The sequence below is a fragment of the Pteronotus mesoamericanus genome, unplaced genomic scaffold, assembly GCF_021234165.1.
Source record: "Pteronotus mesoamericanus isolate MK-2021 breed Mesoamerican mustached bat unplaced genomic scaffold, CSHL_Meso_final contig_20, whole genome shotgun sequence".
In the NCBI taxonomy this organism is placed as follows: domain Eukaryota; kingdom Metazoa; phylum Chordata; class Mammalia; order Chiroptera; family Mormoopidae; genus Pteronotus; species Pteronotus mesoamericanus.
Genome location: NW_026555085.1, coordinates 16,572,178 through 16,580,769, shown reverse-complemented (window position 1 = coordinate 16,580,769; position 8,592 = coordinate 16,572,178). Strand labels below are relative to the sequence as shown.

Genomic DNA, 8,592 nt, shown 5'->3' with positions numbered 1-8,592 from the left:
TGCAAATTAAGGAGCAGCCCTGCATGCCAGACACTTCCCACGGTTCAGCCTCCCCACTGATATCCTCCAGTATTTCACCTCTCACCTCAGCACTTAAAAACCCTTCTCCTCTTTGTTTCAGTAGAGTTCAGTTCAGACTAAGTTCTGGCATCTCTCTCCTGTTGCAATAGCCTTAAATACAGTGTTTCTTGACTGTTTAACTTTGTCCAGTGCAGTTTTTGCTTTGACGGGGATCAGTAAGAGCAGGGGAGAAGCATTTTTTGTTGACGATGGGAAGACAGATTTGATTCCAGAAAGGCTAAAGATCCTTTGTGCCTCAGGGGGACTGACAATGACTTCTTTATTCTGCTGTCAGGGTCCTTTGCATGTACATTTTCTCCGACTTCAGAGCACTAAACATAGGAATGTGAGGTCTTCAAGCTCCAGTAACGTCGGGAGCAGGAGCACTTATTCGTTTTTTACCACTCCACACTGGCTGTAGTCAGAAGCAACCATCTGTTATTAACCATCTCTTTTTATTATTATTCGCCGAATGGCTATGCTTAGTTTGATCCTTGCTTCTTCATTGCGGTTTTGAAGAAGTTCATGGGCATCCTAGGACAAAGCATTATACAGTACCCCTGTCGCAACCAAATGACTTGTGATACTCAGGTGTTTCACATGCTTTGGAAGAAAAGGACAGTTCAGTGTGAAAGACAAAACTCCAGAGCACTAAGTTAAAGTTCTATTTGTCAAATGTTCTGCTCGTCTGTTCTGTCTTGGAGAATGGCAATAAGGAAGTTTGTACAACAGTGGTTGGCACAGAAACTCTGACCTGACATGAGAACCCTCTGTGACGATCTGGCTGGCAAAATGCCGAAGGGGAAGTCACTGACACAGACCACAAGATACCAACTAACCTTGAAGCCCACAAGCAGAGCCCAGACGCTGAGCAGCACATACCTTGTGAGGCATTGGCTGAGTGATGGAGCCAGTGTCCGGGCTGAGGTCCAGGTCCAGATGAGGGCCCCCAGGGGCTGCTGGAGGGTGAGCTTTCTGCATGAGGCTCGTGAAGAAAAGGAAAAGCTCCATCTTGGCCAGTGACTCCCCCGCACACTCCGGCAACTTGAACAGATGGACATGGAGAAGAGTTTAAGATTTATCAGTGAAAAAATCTGAAAAACGCTCTGGACAAAGAAAAACTCCACTTGGTTTTTCCTACTATAGAATAAGTGAGTCCATCATGCAACCTCTTTTGAACCTCATGGGCTCTGTCTCCCAGTTTATGCACCAGAAATACAAAATTAAAAGTACATGTGCCAGTTCTATCTTATGAGCTCCCATGGGGGAGACAAGCAATTAAACAAACATTAACATTTTTAAAGGAGAATTTTATGAGTTTATCTGAGTCAAAATTGAGGACAATGTCTGGGAAGCAAGATCTCAAATAAGCCCAAACATTAACATTTTAATGTGAAAAATGTTATGACAGGTAAAGTCAAATGTACCATGAAAAGACACAATAAAGGCACCTAATGTGACTTGGAGGGTCAGAGAGGGCTCATCCTTTGTATGAGAGCTTTGTATCTAAGCTCTTGTACAGGGGGTGAGAAGAAGTTAGCCAGACAAAGATGAGGGAGGATGTGGAAGGGGTCACCATGCATTTGAGGTCTGGAAGAAATTTGATTCTGACTAAAACCTAGAGCAAGAGGTAGAGAGCCTCAGACCTGAGGACAGAGGATGAGTAGAAACTAGATCATGCTGAAGCATCTTAAGAAGAGAGACTTGATTAGTATCATTTTCAAAACATGAATTATTTGGGGAAAATGTTAAGATATCTGAAAAGTGGGGTAAGTTACAACAGAGGAAGGCAGTCTTCGAGGTGAGTATTAAAACAACAGGGGACTTAATGATTATACAAGGGTAGGCAAAAGTAGGTTTACAGTTGTGCGTCTTGCATCAAATGAACCCCAAATGAAAAGAGAAAACTATAGTAGATATAGAGCACAGCTGGACCTGAAAGGAAGCTTTTCTTTGTTTCATGAAAAAGAGAAAAAAATGTAGTATTTTCATGGAAAGAAGGGAAAGGCCTATAAAGCGATATGTCATGTAAAATTAAATATGGAGTTTTGATAATTTGCCAAATACCTTCATATATAACTCCTCAACAGCAAAAACCAAATAAGGTTAAGTGACTTACTCAAGTTCAAATGGTATAAGTTAATCCTTAAGAGCAAAGGTTCTGAAGTCTGGCTTATTCTGATAAAAATTTCAGCTCCACCCTGATTGGTGTGGCTCAGTCGATCGGATGTTTTCCCTCAAAGCCAAAGGTCTCAGGTTCAATAACCGTCAGGGCACATGCCTGGGTTGCGGGTTCAGTCCAGTTGGGGTGGGTACAGGAAGCAACTGATTGATGTTTCTCTCCTTTTCTTTCTCCCTCCCATCCCCTCTCTCTAAAAATAAATAAATAAAATCTTTTAAAAAATTTCAGCTCCACTGGTGACCTAATCATTCTAAATTCCAGTTTTCTCACCCTTACAATGGGAATAACCCTTACAAGTTGTTATGTGTGTCCAATGAGATAATGTACAGAAAGTGTTAAGCCTAACTGACACAGGGTTTGGAACTGAAAGTCATGGATATAAGTCAGAAGAGGAGCTCAAATTTTTTAACGTCAAGTCCATGTTCTCTCTGTTTTACAGTGCTGACAGAAGAAATGCCCAAGTGCAATGAGGCAAGGTAAAGATAGGGAGGAGAATAAAATAAATACAGAATGGAAGGAGCCTCTGAAAAAAGGCATGACATACAGTCTCTGACATATGCAGAAAAGAAGACTACAAATAAAGACCAAAGTCAGGGAGGATGGAAAAAAAATGTTAAGAAAGATTAAAAGAAAAAGTCAAATTGTCAGTCACCAGCAAATTGAAGATGAGCATTACAGTTACAAAGTAAGCTCTCAGTGAGAAATCCAAGTCAGCAAATCTATCACCATCCTGTTGCCAGACAGGCATGGGTGCAGAGCGGGTCTGCCTCAGATCAGTCTGTAGTGTGTGGGCTCTTGACTTCATGTAGGAAAGATGTCAAAAGACGAGTCCAGGTGATTTTGAGAATATGTTACCAAGGTTGAGGACTGTAAAACAAAGGAAAGACTTAGGGTGGAAGGTGTCACAGGAGGGAGCTTAGGCGGGGCAGCTGTTAGTTCACCTGGAAGTCAGAAAAAACGGGAGCCCTGGAGACAGGGTTAGGGGTAATCCCAGGGCAAGCTGCTGCTGCCCACTGCTCCTCTGGCTGCAAGTCTCTTCGGGACCCTTAAAATTTAGGAGAAAGTAAAAAGTTCATGCACTGGAAGGGCCATGAGTGAGCTCTAGAGCAAGCTTGCACTGTGTCTTTGTTCTGAAGGCTTATCTTTTTTCTGTGGGTGAGAATCTTAGGGGAGGGTTTTAGCAGAATATTCATTAGCTTTCCAGGTGCATTTTTAACTATGCTGATGCATCAAAATGAGTGCATAGGGGGTATTGGGAATATTCTTTGGTCCATTGTACTGTTTTATCTTTATCTTGAGTTTGTATGGCTTTTAATAGAGTTTTTGTTATTTGTTCCTCTGACTTCATCTGTCCTTGTGTAACTGATGGGTCAGGCCAAATCACGAGAGAAGGCAGTGGGGAGGGAGAAAATCCGAAGGTAGAATTGAAGATTAGAAGTGCCTTGTCCTCCCTGTGAAGGGAGGGGCCATTCAAGGAGGACACTGCCAGAGGCAGACAAGCAGCTCATGACTCAGCAGAAGGGAGCTTGTACAGAGCATGCGTGGTTCATGATTTCTGACCCATTGAGCAAAAGAGAGGCAAAGGCAAACATGACAGATCTGTCACACAGGGATTTCTGGGCCGAGTCTTTAAAATAGAACGCACAGAGATGCACGCTTTCTTTTCCTTCCCCTGGCTAGCCTGGTCGCCACAGGGAGGCTGAGTTCCTGAGACTGGTAAGTACCCCAGAGACTGAGTGTCAGAGCTCCAAGCCCCAGCATCCCTTCCACACATGAAGTGGCAATACTAGCTGAACTGTAACTGGAAACCTGCCAAGCTGCCTGGATAATCCTGTTGCAGTTACCTGCATTTCATAAAGGATGGTACTTTTAGGAGTGGGTAAAGGGATTTCAGACACATTCTTGAACTGGTAGAGGGTGGCAGGGCTGCTTGTCTTTGGGCATAGTAAAGGGAGCAGGCCCTAAGGCAGAAACCTACCACCATTCCAAAACTATATAACCTTTAAATAAACAACCTCTTTCCTTTTCACCAAACCCCTGTCTTCAGAGTTATGCCCCTATGCGGTAAGCAACCTCACTAATTGTTCTGGAACAGCATGAAGCTATATGGTAACACTTGGGTTTAGATGACACAAATAACATTAATTGGGTCTCTGTTCTCTATTTCCCAGACCAGGTAGGTTTATGCTATGTATTCTTTGGTTAAGGAGGAGAGGTATAAACCATTCACTCTCAAGTGTCCTTGGTTAGGGGAGGTAAGTTCTTGTGATCTGCCAGCTGGCTGTTACTCAAACTGTTTGGCCTTGTTTTATTTTCTTGCCTCAGTTTCCCCATTCCACTCACCCAGAAATTTTCCTAGCTTCTTAATATCTTGCCTCAATCCATTTACCACCACTACCAACAACAACTTTGCCACAAGCAAAAGAAAGAAAAAAGCACTGATGAAAAGACAACTGCAGCTCAAGAAAAAGCAGTGTTGATGCCTGGTCCTACATTTCTGCAGAGCAACACAGCACAGAGAACCATCTGCAGAGCCAGAGCTCCAAACCCAGCCCAGGTCAGGGCTATTAACAGAGGCTGAGTGGCTCCGAGAAGAAAGATGTCTATCCTGGCAACAGATGCAGTGGCAGAGGCAACCACCAGGACCTGCACGGGGGCAGCACCAGCCCTGCAACAGAATGATTACTGTTTTGGTACTTCAGGCAGAATTCGTCCTTTTCTGTTTCAAAACTAGAAACAGGAAGTTAGTTGCACCAAGAAAGCTGAATTCATATGCGCAGCAGAAAAATGTAAAAATCAAGGTATTAGGATAGGAAGAGATAAACACGGTCATCTCTAAAACCAAAAAAGTGGCTTCAGAATTAAGAATAGTATGCTGGAAGAAGGAAAATAAATTAATTAACAACCAGAAAACAGAAAGAGCAAAAATCCAACAACAATTGGCCAAAATACATAACAATGTAAAGAAACTTCAGCATCAGTTAAAAGATGTGACGCCTCCAGCTAATTTTGTAGAAAAGTTCAGAGCAATGATGGAGGAAATCGAAAATACAATGAACACCCCTCTGAGAAAGAACAGAAGTTGATATATGAAAAGCTTATTAAAGAAGACAAAACAACTAATAAAGTGTTGCCTGTCACATCAAGAAAAATTGAGGCTGTGCTGTGGCACAGCGTGTGTGAGGGGGACCTACAACCTGTTACTCTATGCAGCAAAGCTATGACTCAGAATTGAAGGACAGATAAAGTGCTTCCTAGACAAGGTAAACCTAAAGGAGTTCTTCATCACCAAGCCCTTATTATATGAAATGTTAAAGAGAACTATATAAGAAAAAGAAGATCAAAACTATGAACATTAAAACGGAAACAAAGCACAACTATAAACAACTGAATCTAAAAAACAAACTAACCAAACAGAACAGAAACAGAATCATAGATATAGAAGTCATTTGGAGGGTTATTAGCTGGGAGAGGGAATGGAGAGAATGGGGAAAGGTGCAGGGATGAAGAAGTGCAAATTGGTAGGTACAAACTAAATGGGGGGATATTAAGAACAGTGTAGGAAATAGAGAAGCCAAAGAAGTTTTATGCATAATCCATGGACATGAACTAAGGGAGGGGATTGCTGGAGAGAATGGGGGTACTGGACAGAGGTGGGCAAAGGAGGAAAAATTGGGACAACTCTAATAGCAAAATCAATAAAATACATTTAATTTTTTTAAAAATACAGATTAATTTGCCGTGGCTGGTGTGGCTCAGTGGATTGACTGCTGACCCGTGAACCTAATGGTTGTTGGCTTGATTCCCAGGCAGGGGCACATGCCTATGTTGTGAGCCAGGTCCCCAGCCAGGGGCACGAGAGAGGCAACCAATCAATGTATCTCTCACACATTGATGTCTATTTTCTTTCTCCTTTCCCTTCTCTTTAAAAATAAATAAATAAAATCTTTAAAAAAAAAACAGATTAAGAGAAAAAAGAAAAATTGGCACATGGGCTTTGGATAACTCAGAAACAGAGAGAGAGATTTCAGATCAGTGTCAAACAGTTTCTGATGACAAAGTAACACCAAAGAGTCTTCCAGAAGAAGGGGTAGATTTTGAAAAATTCCTTCAGCAAATAGGAGAATGACAAAGGGGGCTGGGATGATTTCAATCACCAGAACTTTGTAAAGGTGTGGAACAAACATAAAGGGAAGTCCACATTTATGGGAGAAGTTCTAGAATATCTTTCTTGAAGAACACAGGATGAAGGTCAACAGCATAAGAAATGGTATCAAAAATTCCTGGCACTAGGAATGGAATAGAGAACAAAAATTCCTGGCACTAGGAATAGAAGAAAGAAAGAAAAAAAGTCTATTCAGAACTGGAACACTAAAAAGCAGCAAAAACAACAACAACAACAAAAAACAACACAACAACAAACCCCAGTTAAAGGAAAAGGCAGAGAACATACATATGCTTTTTCATACTAAACAAGAAAATAATTGAAAGCAAAAATTGAAAGCAAAAGGGGACAAAAGAAAGAGCATAAATTGGCAATGGAAGCTTGGAAAACACAGAAAAGTATAGAAATGTCAATTAAATATGTGTCCCAGTTAATCAAGGAGGAAGAAAAAGAGAAAAGGCAGCGGCAGAAAGAACATCAATGCCAGTTTAAACTAAAATTACTACTAGAAAACTACACCCAGCAAAAGAAAGAAGAAGAATTCTTAAGACTTGAAAAGGAAAAGGCAGAAAAAAGGAAAATGCTGCTGATGAAATTTCCAGATTTCAAGAAAGAGATTTACATAAACTTGAGTTGAAAATTTTTGGCAGTCACAGGAAGTTAAAAAAGCAGAAAAACAAAGAAGACTTCAAAATTTTGAGAATAATGTTAAGCAGAGATCCCTCTAGGCTTTTCAAACCTAGGAAATGTTGGGAAGAATGGACCAAATGGTTAGAACCAACAGGCTCTGGGCTGCCTCTATGTATCCCACACAGGGAGGGCTATGCCAGCCTGGGGGAGAGGAGCTTAGAAAAGGATAGGAAATAATGAAATTGGTATTCAGTTGATGAGAATAATAGCATGTTCAGCTATAACAGGACAGAGTGGCTGACCATCTTTTTAAAATATTACTAGCTTAGACTATTATGTTGTATGTGAATTGACAGGTATTAAGTTTTAAGCAATATTGTTAGTAGTATTGCCTATTTATACTAAGAGGGTATTTAATATGTATGTTGACCCATTATTGAGGTAAATGTTTAAAAAATAAGTTTATATTACAAACAGTATTTTATTTAAATACTCAGAACATTTCAAAGATACATATTTTGTTTTTGTCATGGTATAGAAAAATAAATTAGGACACTCATAGTGTGATGTTATTCAGACCAAAATTTTGTAACATTTGTATCTTGGAGCGTGCTTTGTCTTATATGAAGAATATTTATTTTTAAAAAGTGAAGTGTTGAGTGCAAAGATCTAGAACTAGACACTCCTCAGAGGTCAGAACCATGTTCGGTTTATTAGGTGCCTCATGAACTGCCAATCAGAGGTAGTGCTCAAAGAACGTGTGCCCGACCACAGAATGGAATGTGACAGGACATCGACCAGAGGGTAACTAAACGGCTACCAAGTAGCAGGGAGTGTCCGACTGAAGTAGGAGAGCATTGTCTGCAGTGGAATCAATCACGCCCCCCGCCCCGCCCCCGGTGTTGGAAAACACACTCTATGCTGACTGCAATCTCAATGCCGGCAGAAATGAATTACCTCTAGATGACTTCTCTTTGCCTTCTCTTCTTCCAGATCTTTTCGTAGTTTTTCTAGTTCTTTCCTAAAAACAAAGTTTGTATTACTGTTGAGGATTTCAACTAAACAATGTATTTGCCTAATGCTAACAGTCTCTCTGTTGCCTGATAACCCAGAATATAGGGAAACTTTTTAAACAGCCATGCTGACTGAGAAAAATTTCAAAAGCTCTAAATGAAATAGTTCAATATAACAGTTAAAATGCAGCAAAACGATGGCAAAACTACTTGAGATTAAAAAAATTTTTTTTAAAGTGAATACAGAATAGCTCATAAAGAAATAACTGGCCTTTAAAAGCAATTTTCCATATTCAGTTATCATGTGTTTCCCAGGTTGGACACTCCATGAGCCTAAACAATTTGGTAAGACAAATATCAAAATATGTTCCAGTATAAGTCAAATTATAGTTTATTTGATAAGGTAAGCTGGACTTTATATTTCTCTTTCTTAATTTTTTGAATTAAATGTTATATTAAAATCCCAAAACCAAACCAACAATCCCTCTATTTTAACGTATGTGTTTATTTTTCTGAGGTTTCATCTATCTTTTTATAGTCTT

At 40.3% G+C, this 8,592-nt stretch overlaps 1 pseudogene; it reads left to right on the top strand.

The window, feature by feature from the left end:
• The first annotated feature begins 4,841 nt into the window (after nucleotides 1-4,841).
• LOC129066819 (coiled-coil domain-containing protein 112-like) lies at nucleotides 4,842-7,257 on the top strand (annotated as a pseudogene).
• Nucleotides 7,258-8,592: the final 1,335 nt, after the last annotated feature.